Source organism: Carcharodon carcharias, chromosome 17, assembly GCF_017639515.1.
Source record: "Carcharodon carcharias isolate sCarCar2 chromosome 17, sCarCar2.pri, whole genome shotgun sequence".
NCBI lineage: Eukaryota > Metazoa > Chordata > Chondrichthyes > Lamniformes > Lamnidae > Carcharodon > Carcharodon carcharias.
In genome coordinates this window covers 117,873,333-117,894,478 of record NC_054483.1, presented here as the reverse complement: position 1 = coordinate 117,894,478, position 21,146 = coordinate 117,873,333, and the positions used below count along the sequence as shown (strand labels likewise).

At 41.4% G+C, this 21,146-nt stretch overlaps 1 protein-coding gene across 7 annotated transcripts in view; it reads right to left on the bottom strand.

Moving 5' to 3' along the window:
- add3a (adducin 3 (gamma) a) overlaps positions 1 to 21,146 on the bottom strand; it is a 318,245-nt gene that overhangs the window by 266,303 nt on the left and 30,796 nt on the right. The window lies entirely within an intron of this gene.

Here is a 21,146-nt window from a genome sequence, read left to right as displayed (position 1 = left end):
CCTTCTTGTCACCCTTCTTCCATGTCGAATATTCAGTTCCCAGTCTTGAACACCATGCAGCCACGTTTCCGTAATGGCAGTTATGTCATACCCATTTAACTATTTGTGGCTTTAGATCATCTACCTTATTGTGGATGCTGCGTGCATTAACTTTGCCTTTTTGACATCATTCTGCATTCAAAGCATATTCAACACTCTTTGTTTCTCCTGCTTTCTAGTCTCACTACTACTTCCTGTTACTAACTTTACTTTCTTCCAATTTGGGTCACCTCTCAGGTTCCCACCCCCTTGACAAGCTAGTTTAAACCTATCCCAACAGCACTAGCACATCTCCCTGCGAGTATATCAGTCCCAGTCCTGTTAAGAAGTAACCCGTCCAGCTTGTATAGGTCCCACCTGCCCCAGAACCAGTCCCAATGCCTCAGAAATCTGATACCTTCCCTCCAACACCAGTTCTCCAGCAAGTATTTAATCGATCAATCTTCCTGTATTGCCCGAGAGCAGTGTGGAGGAGGCAGATTCAATCAAAGCATTTAAAAGGGAATTGGACTATTATCCGAAAAGGAGGAATGTTCAGGGTTACTGGGAAAAGCAGGAGAAGGCTCATTTGGAGAGCAGGTGCAGATACAGATACAATGGACTGAATGGCCTCCTTCTGTGCTGTAATAATTGTCATTCTGTGGATGGGTCAATGTTGTGTTTTCCACAAACACTGCCTCAGCAGAATGGAGCATTTTGCTGGGATATTCACCACTGCTGTAAATGCAAGGTCATTATGAGAAATAGAGTAGTGACCTGGATTTTTTAGCATCTGGAATATGCTAAAAACAGCATATACACAAAATACAAAGTTTTTAGCTTATAAGAATTGTTTGCTACAAATTTCCAAGCAATCAGTGGGCTGTTTATCCATTACAGATTAGCTATATACTTAATAGTCAGAACTTTGCAGTCAACTGAAAAAATTATGCATCATAGCACAGTTTGAAGGGTAATGCATCAGTAGTTCATTAGACAATTCAATCGTGACCACAGGAACCTCCCGAGATCAACACAAGTTAACATCCTCCAGAAACATCAACACATCCAAAGAACTGTTTCCCATATCCTAAAGTGCACAGTCGTATTCATCCATCATCAGCATACTGATGTACGTTGGTCCCCAATCCACCAATGCCTCAATTTGAGACACCCATCCTAGTTTAAAATCCTTGTACGGCCTTGCCACTCCCTAACCTCTTTCAGCCTTATAATCCTATTGAGAACTCCGGTGTTCCTCAAATTGTGGCCTCCTGTGCATCTTTCCCTTCCTTTGATTCAGTATTGGATGGTGTCTATGCAACTGTTTAAGCCTCAAGGTCTGGCATTCCCTCCCTAAACCCCTCTGCCTTAACACTTTTCACTCTCCCCTCCGTTAAGAAGGTCCTTAAAAATTAAGCATTACCCAGATCTCCCTGTCGCTTGCTATTTCAACACTCCACCCTGCTCTCATGCCCACATGTGCGTTCTTGCCTTGCTGCGTTCTTCCAGTGAAGCTCAATGCAAACTGGAGGAACAGCACTTCATCTTCCGACTAGGCACTTTACAGCCTTCCGGAATGAATATTGAGTTCAACAACTTTAGATCATGAACTCTCTCCTTCATCCCCACCCCCTTTCCGATCCCCTCTTTTTTTTCAAATAATTTATATAGATTTTTCTTTTCCCATCTATTTCCATTATTTTTAAATATATTTCCACCCATTGTTTTATCTCTACCTTTTAGCCTTTTTAGTATTCCTTCACCCCACCCCCACTGGAGCTCTGTATCTTGTTTGTCCTGCTTTCTACCCTTAATTAGCACATTCCTTTGGATTATATCATCACCTTCAACACCTCCTTGTCCTTTTGTCTGTGACATCTTTTGGTTATCTCCACCTATCACTGGCCCTCTATCCAGCTCTACCTACCTCTCCTCTTAAACCAGCTTATATTTCACCTCTTTCCTATTTTTACCTAGTTCTGTTGAAGGTTTGAGGACTCGAAACGTCAACTGTGCTCTTCTCCACCGATGCTGCCAGACCTGCTAAGTTTTCCCAGGTATTTCTGTTTCGGTTTTTGTTTTGCCTTAAAAATTAACACCTTTAATCAAACTTTGATCGAGTTGCTCACTCTTAATTCTGTGTCAAATTTTGACTTTATGTTCTAGAACTGGCATTTATAAAGCACCTCTAACATAGTAAAACATCCCGAAGTGCTTTACAGAAGCGCTAACAAAAAACAATCCAACACCAAACCACGTAAGAAGATATTAGGGCAGTTGCCCGAAATCGTGGAGTTAAAAAGGAAAGGAAGATAAAACTGCAGGATGTTTAGTGATGGAGGCTTAGGACCTTGACAACTGTAGGCAAAGCCACCGATGATGAAATGATTAAAATCATGGATGCTCAAGAGGCCAGAATTAGAGGAGTTAAAATAACCACAGAAGTGCCTTGCAACATCTTGCCAAATTAAGTGTTATGCAAATATAGAAACATAGATACGAGGAGCAGGAGTAGGTCATTCGAGCCTGCTCCGCCATTCTTTATGATCATGGCTGATCATCCAACTCAATAGCCTCTTCCTGCTTTCTCCCCATACCCTTTGATCCCTTTCACCCCAAGAGCTAACTCCTTCTTGAAAACATACAATGTTTTGGTCTCAACTACTTTCCTGTGGTAACGAATTCCACAGGTTCACCACTCTCTGGGTGAAGAAATTTCTCCTCATCTCTGTCCTAAATGGTCTACCCCATATCCTCAGACTGTGACCCCTGGTTCTGGACTCCCCCACCATCGGGAACATCCTCCCTGCATCTACCCTTTCTAGTCCTGTTAGAATTTTATAGGTTTCTATGAGATCCCCCCTCATTCTTCTGAACTCCATCGAATATAATCCTAATCAACTCAATCTCTCCTCATATGTCAGTCCTGCCATCCCAGGAATCAGTCAAGTAAACTTTCGCTGCACTCCCTCTATAGCAAGAACATCCTTCCTCAGATAAGGAGACCAAAACTGAACACAATATTCCAGGTGTGATCTCACCAAGGCCCTGTATAATTGCAGCAAGATATCCCTGATCCTGTACTCGAATCCTCTGGCTATGAAGGCCAACATAGCATGTGCCTTCTTTACTGCCTGCAGCACCTGCATGTTTACCTTCAGTGACTGATGGACACCTAGGTCTCGTTGCACATTCCACTCTCTCAATTTATAGCTATTCAGATAATAATCTGCCTTCCTGTTTTTGCTACCAAAATGGATAACCTCACATTTATCCACATTATACTGCATCTGCCATGCATTTGCCCACTCACTCTGCTTGTCCAAATCACACTGAAGCATCTCTGCATCCTCCTCACAGCTCACCCTCCCACCCAGCTTTGTGTCATCTACAAATTTGGAGATATTACATTTAATTTCCTCATCTAAATCATTATATTATACATATATATATTGTGAATAACTGGGGTCCCAGCACCAATCCCTGCAGTACCCCACTAGTCACTGCCTGCCATTCGGAAAAAGACCTGTTTATTCCTACTCTTTGTTTCCTGTCTGCCAACCAGTTTTCAATCATCTCAATACACTACCCCAAATCCCATGCACTTTAATTTTACACGCCAATCTCTTATGTGAGACTTTGTCGAAAGCCTTCTGAAAGTCCAAATAAGCTACATCCACTGGCTCCCTTTCATCAACTCTACTAGTTACATTCTCGAAAAATTCCAGTAGATTTGTCAAGCATGATTTCCCTTTCATAAATCAATGCAGACTCTGTCCGATTCTGCCATTGTTTTCCACGTGCTTAGCTATTAAATCTTTTATAATGGACTCCAGAATTTTCCCCACTACCGACGTCAGGCTGACTGGTCTATAATTCCCTGTTTTCTCTCTGCCTCCCTTTTTAAATAGTGGGGTTACGTTAGGTACCCTCCACTCTGTAGGAACTGTTCCAGAGTCTACAGAATCTTGGAAGATGACCACCAATGCATCCACTATTTCTAGGGCCACTTCCTTAAGTACTCTAGGTTGTAGATTATCAGGCCCCGGGGATTTATCGGTCTTCAATCCCATCAATTTCCCCAACACCGCTTCCCTACTAATACTGATTTCTTTCAGTTCCTCCCTCTCACTAAACCCTGTGTTCCCCAACATTTCTGGTATGTTATTATTGTCCTCTTTTGTGATGACAGAACCAAAGTATGTATTTAGTTGGTCAGCCATTTCTTTGTTCCCCATTATAAATTCCCGTGTTTCTGACCGTAAAGGACCTACATTTGTCTTCACCAATCTTTTTCTCTTCACATACCTATAGAAACCTATGTAGTCAGTTTTTATGTTCCCGGCAAGCTTACTCTTGTACTCTATTTCCCCTTCTTAATCAATCGTTTGGACTTCCTTTGCTGAATTCTAAACTGCTCCTAATCCTCAGGTCTGTTATTTTTTCTGGCCAATTTGTATGCCTCTTCCTTGTATGTAATACTCTCTCTCTTATTTCCCTTGTAAGCCATGGTTTGGCCACCTTTTCTATACTACTTTTGCGCCAGACAGGAATAAACAATTGTTGCAGTTCACCCATGTGCTCTTTGAAGGTTTGCCATTGCCTATCCACCATCATCCCTTTAAGTAACGTTTCCCAATGCACCATAGCCAACTCGCGCCTCATACCATTGTAGTTTCCTTTATTAAGGTTCAGGACCCAAGTCTCAGAATCAACTACGTCACCCTCCATCTTGATGAAGAATTCTATCATATTACGGTCGCTCATCCCCAAGGGGCCTTGCACAACTAGACTGCCAATTATTCCTTTCTCATTACACAATACCCAGTCAAGGATGGCCTGTTCTTTCGCTGGTTCCTCAATATATTGGTCCAGAAAAACATCCCGTATACACTCCAGGAATTCCTCCTCTACAGTATTGTTACTAATTTGATTTGCCCAACTATATGCATATTAAAGTCACCCTTAAATTACAGATGTTCCTTTATTATATGATTTGTTATTTTAGTTTAAATTTTGGTATTTGGTACTATTAAATGGATGATACTTGTCATTTGAAAGTCATCAGTATACAAAGGTACATCAGGGCACGGGATGAGGTATGCAAAGAGTGGAAAGGCTTGCAGGCAAATTGCCAGGGAGTAACAGAAATAAATCCGAAAGTGTGAGACTCTTACAGAAAAGGGGTGAAGTGACTGAAAAAGTCAAGGTAGAGCAGAGGTTCTCCAACTTTGTGTACTCCTTTCTGGCAGCTGCCACATATCCCTGCTGCACAAAGATTTAATATTTCAATTCCTTTAAATGTCCAAGAATTGCATAAAATGTACAAATTAAAATTCAAATATATAAAGTAACCAATGGCTCCACAGGACAATTGCCATTAATGAAACAGATGAGGTTAATTCTTTGAGATTGGTATATAATGTTTGGAGTGAGTCCCAAGTTGATTTCTACATATTAGCTCCATTCTCCCCTAACCTCCTCTGCACATTTACCAATCTCTACTCTTCTAAAAGTCTTTTCAAAGCCTTTTTGGTCAGGTTTTAGTCATCCACTACTAATCTCACTCCATGGCTCGCATCCTATTGCCTGCCAAATTGTAATTGTGAAACTCCTTGGGACGTTTTTCTTTACAGGCACAATATGAATGAATGCTTTTGTTTGAATTTGTTTTTCAGGTTATTGTGCTGTATCTGCACACAAATCAATTGACGTTTTTCCATCATAAAACATTAAAATGTTGGTGCACATTTACATACAATATAAATGGTATTTGTTTCTTTGAGCTCTCTGGCCAAAGGCAGGTGCTTGGCAATTATTCGCTGAACCCACAGCCAAGCCACTATAGGTAAAGCAAGGAGGCAGGCACCCAGTCTACCTCAGCTGGTAGAGATCGAACCCTGTGCTGTTGGCATTAATCTGGTCCACATGCTAGCCATCTAAACTAACTGAGCTAACCATCCGCTCCATGTTTCATTCATCAAGTGTTAAATGATGTGTAGATTTTTAGCCTCAGTGGTGAAGAAAGTCTTTTTTTATTAAATATAAAAACTCTGTAGAAAACTTACCTGATTTAGTTAAGAAATTCAAAGTCTTTTGCCCCACACCCTATGGTCCAGGCTCAGCACAAAGTCGGTGATCATGGCTGCAGTACCCCCAAGGAACCAGACACCTCTTGGGGCATACAGACCCGCTCATGAGATGCTCCTCCTTCTCTGGACAAGCCAGCTGCTGACATTGGATATTCCAGAGCCCATGATCAATGGTTGAGGTCAGCCAGTTGGAGCAAGAACTGCAGCTCCGCCAGACCCGCAAGTTTATCTGCATCTGGGAAGTCACAATGCCTCAGGAAAGTGCTGGCGGGTGCCAGCTCGTTTCACTTCTCCAGGCAAAAAGACAGGCAAGTCTGGATGATGGTCTCCTCCTCCTGGACAGTGCCTTGCTCCAGCTGACCCTGCCCCATTTAGGAATATTTAGGAATAGGACGATAGAAAGCTGAAAGGGCAGGCTAAAAGGGTCACTGCAACCAGATAATAGCAGTCTTGCACAACTGGCAAAAAGTCGTTAGCCTGATTCTGGCCATGCCACATGCCCTTACATTTGGGAAAATACAACAGGCAGAACAAACTGGGAAGCATCTTAAAACATTACTTATTTCTTCATTGTGTTTTTGTGTGTGTAATTAATAGATGAGAAAAAAAGTGGTTTGTCATGTGCCTTAAAACCTGAAATCCACCATTCGACAAATTCTCCTGCATATCTCCCAGAGACATCTCATGTATCCCCAGGGACACGTGTACCACGGTTTGGGAACCTCTGATATTGCACATCAGAGGTAAAATTATTTTTGCAGCATCGGCAAAATTGCACATCAGAGGCAAAATTATTTTTGCAGCATCAGCAAAACCACAGTTGATCAACAAGTTTGTTTAATACATGCTACTTTTGATTTGATCTGTTTGTGCTGCTACATTGCCTCAACAGATAACCGCACCATAAACAATACCTACTTGAAACACACCTGCACTGTAAACTCACTTAAGCAGCAGTTTGGCAGTGTAATGACACTGTCAAACTCGCAGTAAATCTCACTGACCACGTGCTCTCTGGAGAAAGGAGTTTGTTCTCGTGCATATCTTCAACTTCGATATGCCTTCATCCCACAAAAAGCAAGAGGTATTTACTGAGTTTGAACTCCTCTATTCCCGGTTATTCTGCCACAAACCAGCATCCAATAAAGATGGAGCCCTTGAAAGCACACCTAGCTGATCTAGTGCACATGTATCCCAGGATACCCAACATCTTCACATGCAGCGCAAACATTTGGTTGTGTTACAAGACCTGAAGACCACCCCAGACGTATCTGAGAGCCCAACATTGGGACTGGAATAATCATCCTTAACAAGTGAGATTGTATTGACAAAATGCGTGCTGTTTTTAAATGATGGGTCCAATTCTTATCCATTGGACCTGCTGCTAAGCATGACTGTACAGCCCAGATCATGTTTGTTGCATGTGAATAAGAGTAACAACCTACCTGGCAGTGTACTTGATAGGATTTAACCTCATGTATCACTGCATCCACATAGGTATGGGCTGCCCAAGACACACCCCTTATGACCTATGACTGGTTCTGCATAATACGAATTGGCCAAAATGATCAAATGAGTTGCTCCAACCAGTTCAGAACAGGTTTTTCCACATACATGGTGAAGGATTCCTTCACTTTACAAGACCACACAGGACTTGCATATCGACAGCAATGCCATGTCCATGTGCTCGTTTGACATTGCTAGTCTATTCACGAATGCAATGCTCCAGGAAGCCATAGACATTTGCACCACATCACTATATCATCGCGATCTAGATGCATCGTCATTTCAATGAATACAAATTCAGACACTTATGAACTCAGCAACTCGCACAGTTGAATTTAGCTTTATTACACCATGTATGCCCAAATAGGTAGTTTTGACATGGGATCCCTTCTCAGCTCAGCTCTTGCTAACATCTTTGTTAATTTTCATGAGAAGAACACCTTTGATGGAATGCTAGTGCTGGTTGAGAAATCTGCCAATGGGTTCTCTGCAAGCCCACCTTTACTGATCAATATATGCATTGGATTTCTACAATCCCACACACTTTAAGGCTGGCCTTATTGGGCCACAGCCATTTGCTCACCGTGCAATCTTCCCATGGGCAATTTCCCTGCACTGGAAACCATCCGAAAATGCAATGTGAATTGCAAACTTCGGAGAGCTCCAACTAGGTTACAGGAATAGTTACTCAGAAAAAAAGTTAGAATTAAAACACTAACTTCTGGGTAACTACTGGGCAGCAATTGTAGAGACCTAGGGGACTCTTTTTCCGCCCATACCCCCACCCCTGACTACCTGACCATCCCACCAGCCTGGACCTCTGACCACTGCCCCCCAGACCTCAGAGGTGAGGGGGTCGAGGAAGATAGGGTCGAAAAGAAATCAAGAACAGAGCGGTAATCTAATGCTGACTGCCACTCCAAGGAAGTTCAGGCCCAATATTCTTTATAACACATCTTCATAACAACTAGTTTGACCTAGTATTGTGTTTAATTCTAGGCATCACACATTAGGAAAGATATGAAGGGTTTGGAGAGGTTGGATAGGGATGCAAAAGGTAGGTCACAATAGATGCAAGAATGAAGGATCATAGTTAATTGGATAGGCTGGAGCAGATGAGCTTGTTCTTGGAGAAGCTTGGAGAGAAAATTTGATAAATGTTTAAAATTATGAAGGGTTTGTTACAGTAAATAAAGTTTATATTTCAATAGCTGAAGAGTCAATAACCAGATATGACATGAAAAACTTTTTTTGCATAAAGAGTAGTTAGGATTTGGAAGGCACTTCTGGATAAGGTAGTGGGTACAGATTCAAGAGTAATCTCCAAAAAGGGAATTAGATAAATTACTTGAAAGAGGAAAAATTGCAGGAGTAGGGGAAAAAGTGGTGTGTGGTGCTTATTGGATGCTTTTTGAAAAAGCAGGCACAAACTCAATGTGCCACATACCACCACATGTACTGCACTTTTCTGTGATTCAGCACAAGGGGGAACCATCTTGATTCGACAGAATACAAATCAATCTGATAAATGAATGACAAGTGGCAAGCAACATTCCACAACCTGGCTTGTCTAGTGTCATGAAACTGTATCTTTCATAAAGATAAAAGCAAAAAACCGCGGATGCTGGAAATCCAAAATAAAAACAAAAATACCTGGAAAAACTCAGCAGGTCTGGCAGCATCTGCGGAGAGGAACACAGTTAACATTGAGTCCGAATGACCCTTCAACAGAACTAAGTAAAAATAGAAGAGTGAAATATAAGCTGGTTTAAAAGTGGGTGGGACAGGTAGAGCTGGATAGAGGGCCAGTGATAGGTGGAGATAACCAAAAGATGTCACAAACAAAAGGACAAAGAGGTGTTGAAGGTGGTGATAGTACCTAAGGAATGTGATAATTAAGGGTAGAAAGCAGGACGAGCAAGGTACAGATAGCCCTAGTGGGGGTGGGGTGAAGGAATCAAAAAAGGCCAAAAAGGTAGAGATAAAACAATGGAAAGGAAATATATTTTAAAATAATGGAAATAGGTGGGAAAAGAAAAATCTATATAAATTATTTGAAAAAGAGGGGATCGGAAAGGGGGTGGGGATGAAGGAGAGAGGTCATGATCTAAAATTGTTGAACTCAATATTTAGTCTGGAAGGCTATAAAGTGCCTAGTCGGAAGATGAGGTGCTGTTCCTCCAGTTTGCGTTGAGCTTCACTGGAACAATGCAGCAAGCCAATGACAGACATGTGGGCAAGACAGCAGGGTGGAGTGTTGAAATGGCAAGCGACAGGGAGGCCTGGGTAATGCTTGCAGACAGACCAAAGGTGTTCTGCAAAGCGATCACCCAGTCTGCGTTTGGCCTCTCCAATGTAGAGGAAATCGCATTGGGAGCAACGAATGCAGTAGACTAAATTGAGGGAAGTGCAAGTGAAATGCTGCTTCACTTAAAAGAAGTGTTTGGGACATTGGACGGTGAGGAGAGGGGAAGTAAAGGGGCAGGTGTTGCACCTTATGCGGTTGCATGGGAAGGTGCCGTGGGAGGGGGTTGATGGAGGAGTGGACCAGGGTGTCCTGGAGGGAACGGTCCCTGCAGAATGCCGCGGGCGGGAGGGGGTGAAGGGAAGATGTGTTTGGTGGTGGCATCATGCTGGAGTTGGCGGAAATGGCGGAGGATGATCCTTTGAATGCGGAGGCTGGTGGGGTGATAAGTGAGGACAAGGGGGGCCCTATCATGTTTCTGGGAGGGAGAGAAAGGCGTGAGGGCAGATGCGCGGGAGATGGGCCGGACATGGTTGAGGGCCCTGTCAACCACTGTGGGTGGAAAACCTCTTTCACAAAATCATTGTAGAATATTGTGAAGTAGGCTTATGAGTCTATGCGCACGCATGTGGTTGTGTATGGGGGGGGGGGGGGGGGGATGATTAATTTCAGAGATATGTAGACTGCAAGGTTTAAATTATCAAGAGTTAGGTGTAAAAAGGCATTTGAAATGCTAATGGATGAGCTTAAGGAAAAGGGAATGTGCATTATAAGATAAGTGGAGGGGTGTTTGGTTTTCAGGGATGTAATGTTTTTATGACTGGCAAGATAAATAGGGCAAGGTTATTACGTTGATTTTTTTCCCCAGAAATGCTGATCATAAGAGCAACATAAAAGATTTTCATTTTATGCGAAAAGTAAATTCCAAAGACATGGGGGGGGGGCGGGAGGCAATGGGACTTACAAATCAAAGAAGAAGAAATATATTTAAAGAAGGGTGGAAGGCTGCATGGGATGTGGCCTTGTGAGATCTGAAAGGTACACTGTGTGAAACAGACTTGGGGAAAAGCATTTAGCCACTGCAGAAGTCTGCTGTTCCAGTAACCAAAGTTGTTTAAAGCCTTTGGAATTCCACTGTCAAGTGGGTGCTTGTGGTAACCTTGCTGGATTGTCTCTAATTTTAAAATCTATTTTGGACTGTTGCCTTAAAAGAGGGCGTGTAGTTGGGAGTCTGGTTAATTAGGAATTTTGGGAATTGTTATAACATTAAGTAACTGTGAAGCTGTAATCTTGTGTATGCGTTTTATTCTTTTCTTTTGTTAATGATTTCTCACTGTTTAGGCTGTTGAGATTTGCATCCTGGAAAATATCTTGAGGCTTGAGCCTTGTATGGTAAATGCTATGTTTTATTTTCAAAGTATAGCTTTAAAACTCTGCTTCAATACCATAGCATATGGTTGCTTGGAGTACAGGACTGAGTATCAATGAAAAAAGAGACATGCCGTAGAATCTTTGCACTTAACAGGACAGATGCAAGAATGCTAAATTTCAAAGAGAACAACCATTTATACAGCATGACAAGAGGATGCTGATTGGTTTACAAGTGGACTCTGGTAAGGTGTTGTCATGGAGAAACTGCCAAGCTTTTAGATGAATTCAAGCCAGGCAAGGAGACTCTATTCAAGACATTGCCATGGGCCATGAACCAGTGAACGGCTGTCCCCTAATCTTTTTAGTTGAAAAAGGTGCAATGAGTGGACATGTTCTTTTTGCTTGCAAGTACAGGGCCCTGTGTGTGAATACGTGTAGCTTCGAGCCGGCATATGTGAGCCACACCGCAAGCCCGGCTCGTAATCTTAAATTGGTTAGCAGTGCAATTCTTAGCAGAGTCAGGATTGCTTAATGTGCGTTATCCAATTGTGGAATTACATCTAATGTTGGACATTGAGTTTTGTAAGCATGTGCTGTATGATTACAATCACTACTTTGCCTGTTACGAACAACTGAAGGAATGTACTGTTTGATAGGTGCTCGTGTCTGAAAAAATAGACGGGAACCTGTTCTTCGTTGACAGGAGACAAAGATCTACTCCATTATAAAAGGAAAATTAAAGCTTCTATGAATTGTCCAAATTCTACATTAATGAAAACGGAGGGTCGTAACATCCAACTAGTGTCGGAAAGAGATAGCCCACAGGAATTAGAAGAAATCTTATCTGCCCTTGAAAATTACACTAATGTTTCCGTTCACCAGGGCTGCTTGGGGCCTTCATTGAAAGACTCCTCGCAGGCCCCAATGAGGTGTGGCTCTGATGGATTCAAGGAGGCCAAACCCCCTTTTTAACAGCACAAGCTGCCATAAAGCAGGAAGGTTTAAAGGGCCAGTGAAGTTGACAGGCTGGGGAGAAGGTAATTGGATAGGATTTGGGGGCTGCGGGGCGTCCCACGGGGTTGGTCTAGGTGTTTTCTAACTTCTGGGTAACTATTGCAGAGGTTTTAATTCTAACTATTTCTGAGTTAACTATTGGTGTAACCATCCGAAGTTTGCAATTTAGACCGCATTTTCAATGGTTCTCAGCGCAAAGCAATTGTCCAGAGTAAGTGCGCACTTATAGGAGTGCCTGGGAACTCCTGAGAGGGATTCCCCAGCGCATCTTTGGGACACTACCCAAATCTGACACTGGGGAGCCTGGAAGTTACGGCCATGAATGTTACGATGACTTCCAAACAAATATGAACAAACAGGATAGAATGGTTTCCCAGAAATTAGGCTAGGTTGCAGAGTTAAATTTAAAAAATACAATTTCCCTTAAGTACAGCATTCCAGAATTGTGAAATTCAGTCTGCATTTGGCTGCCACAGGGTTCACATGGGAAATAAAATAATATGTTTTGTTAAATATAATGTAGCAGTGTTGACCATAGTGTGGAAGCAAGCCAGTCTGCATAGTCATTGTGGTTAGGAGGTTGGCCAGATAAAGTAAAAGAGACCCAATTTAAAAACAAGGAGTAGAGGCATAGTTTACTTTCTCTGTTTGTGCTATTTTATTTGTTTGGATTTGCAGTTTGCTAGTAGTCACCTGATAAATTACTAACTTCATTTCATGGCTCAGCTGGTAGCATCTAAAAGTCAGAAAGTTATGGGTTCAAGTCCCGCTCCAGGACTTAAAAAGGCTGATTGTATTCACTCTAGTACAATAGATGAGTGCTGCATTGTCAGGAGGTGCTGCCTTTCAGATGGAATGTTAAACGGAGGCCCTCCTTGCCTGCTCAGGTAGATCTAAAAGATCCCATGGCACTGTGCCAAAGAGGTGCAGGGGTGTTATCCCTCAATGTTACAAAAAAAAAATCTGGTCATCATCACATTGATGTTTTATGGAACTTGCTGTGCACAAATTGGCTACTACATTTGTTACATGAGAACATTGGCTACATTTCATAAGCATCTTTAAAGACTTTAGGACACCTTGTGGTTGTCTTTTTAAAAAAAGATGCAGATGGCAGTAATATAAAAATTCTTACTTTGCTTGATTAACATAGCTTTAACCTTCTAACAGTTACCTCACATTGCCTGTTCAAAAAGTTTCTCAACGGTACATGGTGGGTTGAGCAATATAACAGCATGTTGCAGGACAAAAACAAGGCAAATCCCAAGGGCGACTGCTCATCAAGGGCAAGGAATCCAAACTTCATTCTCCAAAAAGATTATTTGGAGACAGAAAAGGTATTTTCATTCATATCATACAGTAAAACATGGTGACTCATTGCACAATAGACTGCTGCTTGAAACTAGGACCCCAACTGTACTCAGATTCCACCCTTGCCTAAAAAAACTTATCAAGTGGACGGGCAAAAGCAGAGTAAATTGTCACAAACTTAGTAAGTTGAGCATATCAGAATTGGTATCTAAACTAAAAGGTTCTGAATCTTACCACCATGCCCCTCTCTTTTGCTGGTTGCAACAGACACTTTTAATAAAGAAAATAAAATGATGTATCCTTTAGATGGATGTGTGACCAAACTGATAGACTTTTCTGAACATCCATTTGAATCTGCTAATGCTATTGTGGATCAAGTTCTGATAGGTCTGGACTTCCAACAAGCTCTTTCAGCTCATAATAAAATACCACATTTGAGACTCATCACTCTGCACACACAATGTTTTCTAGAAAAAACCTCAAAAGCTTTTCAAAGCTGGCTGCTTGGCTCACATTGTGAACAATGCATTCAAAGCAGGTCTATGAGAGTTAAATATTTACGTCGATGCAGCGGTGTAATAAATGGTTACTTCTCTTCATCAGCAGTGTGATGCAAAAATCTCAAGAGTCTGTAGAGTTTGTTGATCTGGAGTGGGTGTAGTTACACACTGGCTCATTAGGAAAAGCTGTGGATCATATTTTGAAAGTGTGGCCTAATTTGCTCTCATACTACAGCAGCATGGATTGTTCTAAGCATTTGCGGAAGCTCATTATGATAGATGAAGAGTAGCATGAAACTGATAATGAATGTACCAGTACAAACGTTGTCACCAACTTAATGTTCTATACCAACGTGTTTGAAGAAGCCAACTTATAGCTAGTCCATGAAATATCTGCACCCGAGCTGTATGATTTCATTCAGTACTTGCACAGTTAGCTCTGCAGAACATCAATGGATCGTTTCTTTGGTTACCAAACAGTGTGCACTGGCTGAGCTTCTTGATTACCAAAGGGAAGAAATAACAAGCAATTTCATTACTTGCGTCCAGGCAGCAAGTTTGTATCGTGAAAAACCGTTTGCCCTGATAACTAACAATCCAACGTTTTCCCCGAGATTCTGAAATTGAATGGTGAAGATCAAGTTTGACTCCCTCGTTGAGTGTATGGAAAATTTCAAGTCATTCTTACATCACTATTGATGTTGATCAGGACAAAAATCAGTTCCAGAGAAATGGAATTACATTTAAAACATGCAAGGATTTGAAAAACCTGTACAGATTACTGTTGCTTGTCTTAAGCATATCCCATCAAATGTACAAAATTGAGTGTATGCGTATTCACTAATGGGACAAAAATGGGATGGTTGTAGAAATAGGTGTAGCGTTGATCTCAAAAGGCTGGAAGTAAAATGTAATTAGCGAATATCATGTAGTGAATCTGTAGCCTTTGCACCACTTAATCGTGGTCTGGTGAAAGCTGTAGCATCAAAAGTATCTTAACAAGTGATTTCACTGTGAGACGAGACATTTACAAATTATTACAGTCAAATGCATATGTTTAACCAAATCCAAAATAAATCACAATAAAAGGAACATTTCCTGCAAGATGTCATATTTACAATCAAAACTTTTATTGAGATCAGCTAAGGCATGATTCATACAATCTCAACCCAAATTATGCATACATAAAAAAACTAAATTTGATTTACATTGAATGGTAGCTAGAAAACAATTTCAATTCATGTCTGAAATTACAGAGAAAATGAGCAAATGAATCCAGGTATTATAAATAAATCAAAATTGTTTTGGTACCCTTGAACCATGCAGGAAATTTGTAGGGGAAGATGGTATAAATTTACATATTTAGCCAATATCTACATTCAATAATAATATAAAATGCAGACGACAGCACCATTTCAAGGCGGAAAACGCAAAAGCTACTCACCGTGGGAGGAGGGACATCCCTCTCCCACTCCACCCCAGTTGCTTCACCTCCTTGGATCATGAGAGCAAGCACAGAGCCCAATCGCCCCTTATTTTTCTTAAGGGTTGGTCATCCTGCCAAAGACTGCAGCTGGGGAGGAGGATGGAATCAGTGGCAAGGGTTTCTGATGTAGGTCAAAAATGATGGTTTCTAAACAATGCTTACCTGAAGGAAATTGGATTTCAGATGGATTTATCAAATACCAGTTCCACTCAGATTTATAGCTATCAGCGCAAGGCAGAGAACACATTTATTGTATTTATCAAAAGAATCTTAAAACTACCAAAAATCTGCAAGAATTTGAGCCAAACTGAATTCAAGACCCATGAAAATCACCTAGGGTCTGTAAACTTAACCAAAACAAATCAAGGATGTAGCATACCAGACTATTTCTCATACAATGTATATGACAAAAGCTGTTTTCATTTCCTTTAAATGGAAAGCCAAAATATTAATAAAGTTATACCTGGCCACAAACCAATCAGAATCAGGTCATTCTACTCAAAACAAATTAAACTGAGACTTAAAGTCACTATCTTTTGGTTTAGATTTTAATCATTTATTGTTGCACTAAGACATTCCTTAAGACTTTATCCAACAAAATTTAATTCATTTTGTAATGAAATCAAAATTGGCTGTTGCCTTAAGTTTTAACAAAAAAAGTGGCAATTGTACTGCAAAGCAAAAACAAACAGAAGACAGCACTTTGTATTGGCTGATGGGGCTCATTAGTATATGAAAAATTCAAAAGGCTATCTGTTTAAAATTCTTTCAATCATGTTGCCTGTATGACTAACGCCCAAAGCCATTGCTCTATTCAGAACTTGGTCGTGGCAAGAGACTCCCAGGAGGGCATCAGAAATGCTTTAGGGGTGCCCTGAAGAGGTCAAACATACACGCCTACTCAGGGGAGACCTTGGCTTGTGACTGACCAAAATGGAGAACACTCAAACACAACTGGGATACTTGGTCAGGATCATACAGAAACAAAGGAGATGTCAGGAGTAAACAAACTTCCAAACAATCCATCTACCCAACCCTTCCAGCATGAGTAGGGGCTGTTGATCATGCATTGGGTTTATCAGCCATATCAGAACACAAATCGAACCAGAATGAAAGCAAGTCATCCTAAATCCCGACGGACTGCCTAAGAAGATATCGTCAGTACACAATTCTGATCCAAGAACGGACCTGATGCTGTTTAGATCAAAGGCATCGAATCCACTGTAGTCTACAACTCTCCAGACTTTCAAGCATTTCCTCTTTAGTCAAATCTTCAAAATCCTCCATGTCATCACTGTTGGTTTTCATCTTGAATGCAGCACCCAGGCTGCCTCCAGGAGTTTTTGATACAGTTCATTATCACTTCTTGCCAGGTACAGCCATATACAGATTCCTTCTTTCATGCGGAGTTTCTTCAGGCGTGTTGTCATGCTTACTGTTCACTATTACTGAATAGTTCTCCTCTGCAGCCATGTTTGAAGGTCAGTATGATGCCTTGATCAAAGGGTTGAATTTTTCATGCATATTTTTGTGTAGATAGATGTTCCCATCATGTTACCAGGTTCTCTGGTGTGGGTGCAGGGCAGTTGCCAAGCAGCAAGTTGGCCTTCTTCGGTGGTCCGTTCTATCTGGAGATGTTTTCTGATGTTTTGGACAAATTCATGATGGAACCAGTCTTCACAAATTGAAGCAGTCATCTAAGCTTTGGGGCTACTTGAGCATTGGCATGGTAGTAATTTTAGGTTTGGATGATGAAAGCAGCATGGTTTGCTGAATGTTCTGCTGATGTTGAGCGGAATTAGCTTGTGTAGATCTGTTCTGTTACAGCAAGACAGCATGGGAGGACAATCAACCTCGTCTTTATCTGTTTAAACCAGTCTTTACTTTAGTGTTGTTTCTTGCCACTGTTTTCTTTGGTAAAATAGTATAGGGCCACCTCGTCGCAGTTAAAAATGTTTTCTTCAGTGCATGCTCCTTAGTGTGAAAATTTCTTTACTTTAGCAGGAAATGATAGGTTGCAGCTGGTTCATCCACCAACCGTTGCTCTCCTCTAAGTCACTTAAAGGCCATGCAGGTTCAGTGGGTTCAGTCCGCAAGCATTACCCTGAGCTTCCAGTTGCCTGTTATTTTAATTCTCTGCCCTTAGCCTCCTTCCTATACTGTTCTAATGAAAACAGAATTACCTGGAAAAACTCAGCAGGTCTGGCAGAATCGGCGGAGAAGAAAAGAGTTGACGTTTCGAGTCCTCATGACCCTTCGACAGAACTTGAGTTCGAGTCCAAGAAAGAGTTGAAATATAAGCTGGTTTAAGGTGTGTGTGGGGGGGGGGGGGGGGGGGGGGGGGGGGAGAGAGAGAGAGAGAAAAGTGGAGGGGATTGGTGTGGTTGTAGGGACAAACAAGCATTGATAGAAGCAGATCATCAAAAGATGTCACCAACAATCTTTTGATGATCTGCTTCTATCACTGCTTGTTTGTCCCTACAACCACACCAACCCCCTCCACTTCTCTCTCTCTCTCCGCGCCCCCCACACACCTTAAACCAGCTTATATTTCAACTCTTTCTTGGACTCGAACTCAAGTTCTGTCAAAGGGTCATGAGGACTCGAAACGTCAACTCTTTTCTTCTCCGCCGATGCTGCCAGACCTGCTGAGTTTTTCCAGGTAATTCTGTTTTTATTTTGGATTTCCAGCATCCGCAGTTTTTTTGTTTTTATCTCTGTTCTAATGAAGCTCAACATAAGCAGGAGGGACAGCACCTCATCCTTTGTTTAGGTACTTTACACTCTTCCAGACTCAACAATTTCAGGTCATAACCTCTTTCCCCTCCCTTTTTTTTTTGCACAGCAGTTCCTGGTGATAATAGTCTCCCCATTTACATCTGACTTAAACCATACACCACTGTTCGATAGAAATAGGTGTTGGGGTTAATTGATTACTCTTATGAGAAAAAGGAAAACAAGTAAATTTACACACACACACACACACACACACACACACACACACACACACACACACACACACAGACAAAACCTTTTGCTTCTCGGGGAAAGAAAAAAAATCATTTGGCATGGTTTCACCTGTTTTGTGCTTAAGATAACGTGGACAATTTTGCACTTTCAGCATCAACCACTCCATTTGTAGATGCAACAACCAGAATGAGTACATTCCCTTCTCTTCTAACCTAAAAATGCTCTATAACCTCAATATTAGATTAAGATCCACCACTGAATCCATTTAAGATTTTTTATTCCCATGTGAGCCATTCTTAAGTGAAAATGCTAAATTAAAGCAATTTGTTGTGTGCGTCAAAATACAAGAACTGGATTAAACTGCTCAAACTAACTGACATATTACAGCACCCTTGCAGCTAGAAAGAGAAATCAAAGAGCTTGAATTTATATAGCAACTTTCACTTCCTCAGTATATTCCAAAGGGATAGATTGCAGTCCCATCACTCTAGGATCAATGGAAAATTATTGTGCTAGGGATAAAAAGATAGCATGTTATTCTCATGGACCACCCAAATTCACCCCACTTTTGGATGGAGGGTGAAGCAAAAATACTATGGTCACAATGGAACATTTCCACAAGCCTCAACATCTTGCATTAGATTTATGTCAAGTGCAGCAGCAAGTTACAATACTGTGCTTCAAATTGATGAGTTTCATTGACATGGTATGACATCTAAGTTCAGCAATTCAATTATACAATTAGTACTCAGGAGGCAGTTTTTTTTGTAAGCAATATGCTAAAAATACATCAACAGCTCACAGAATTTTCATTCCTCCTAAAAGCAGAACTGAATTCCTAGAGGTATGATGACCCAAGTACCTTCTCAAGTGACAATCCTTGAAGTGGATCCTGAACAGTGGCAGTAGAGTGCTAAAAGCAAAAAACTGCAGATGCTGGAAATCCAAAACAAAAACAGAAATACCTGGAAAAACTCAGCAGGTCTGGCAGCATTGGCGGAGGAGAGCACAGTTGATGTTTCGAGTCCTCATGACCCTTCAACAGAACTAAGTAAAAATAGGAAAGGGGTGAAATATAAGCTGGTTTGAGGTGGTGGTGGGGGGGGGGGGGGTTGTGACAAGCAGCCAGTAGAGTGCACCTTGCAAGTGGCACTTCAGCCAAGTTGGTGCTTTCCTCATTGGACATTCAAACCAATCTAGTCACAGGAGCTGAATTATGATAATAAATAAAGTTACTTTTTACGCCAGACTCCTAGGGTGTGGAGGCCAATTTAATGCCCCACTGCTGCAGTAGCCAAGATTAGGATTGGATCTGACACTTTCCCAACCTGTCTGCCTTAATATCAAACCAAACAATGTACTCACCTACCAAGCCACCTGGAGCTTTTCCTTTGTTCAGGAATCTCCTAAAACTTTTATGAGCCAAAATTCCCAATATGCTTATGTTGGCACATCACAGAACAAATGCTTCAACTCACCCTCACAAAGTGTTGGAAGTAAGAAAGTTAAACCACTGGGAACACAAGATATCCCAGTCTCAAGGATCTCAAAGCATTAGTTATGTGCTTCCCACAGGCCATTTAGGTCATTATGAAACATGCCTTCTTCCAAAAACATCACAAGCAGGTAGCTGAATTGCCACATGCCAAAATGGTAAATTAATAGTTTCATCACATGGCGTGCATGGAGCATATCACCAGATAAGAGCTTCAGAAATTCAACATTTTTTCTATACTAAGCACATAACATACCAAAACATACACAAGGCAATCAAACAGGTCACAAAACCAGATGTTCAATGTCAAAGTACATCATATTATATATTATGGGCCCATTCTCCTCCTTTAAGGAGGACAGATGTGCTAGTTCAATCCCAGTTCACTTTATAAACTATAAGAAAAGCTCAAATAAGCTACAAATATCAACAGAAGCAGAAGCTAGAACAGCTACCTTGTAGTTAATTGTCGTAATCAATAAAATAATTGCAGCTCCATGCATTGGTACTCTCTACAGCATAATGTAGGAGAAAAGGTGAAATAATAATCACCATTTTTAAGTATGGAAAGCATATATCACCATGTGCCTGGTTCTTGTTAAGCAGACTTCTGGTTAAGTTTGCACATACTGCAGAAACTGTACTTTATTACACCTCTATTTAGATGAATATATAAAATAACTCCACTGCAGCATTTTATTACGCAACATTAATTCAGTACCTATACCTTTTTTTGTATTCGTTCATGGGATGTGGCCATTGCTGGCTAGGCCAGCATTTATTGCCCACCCCTAAATGCCCTTGAGAAGGTGGTGGTGAGCTGACTTCCTGAACCGCTGCAGTCCATGTGGAGTAGGTACACCCACAGTGCTGTTAGGGAGGGAGTTCCAGGATTTTGACCCAGCAACAGTGAAGGAACAGCGATATAATTGCAAGTCAGCATGGTGGCTGTGTTCCCATGTGTCTGTTGCCCTTGTCCTTTTAGATGGCAGTGGTCATGGGTTTGGAAGGTGCTGTCTAAGGAGGCTTGATGGATTCCTGCAATGCACCTTGTAGATGATACACACTGTTGCTACTGTGCGTCAGTGGTGGAGGGAGTGAATGTTTGTGGGTTGGGTGTCAATCAAGCAAGCTG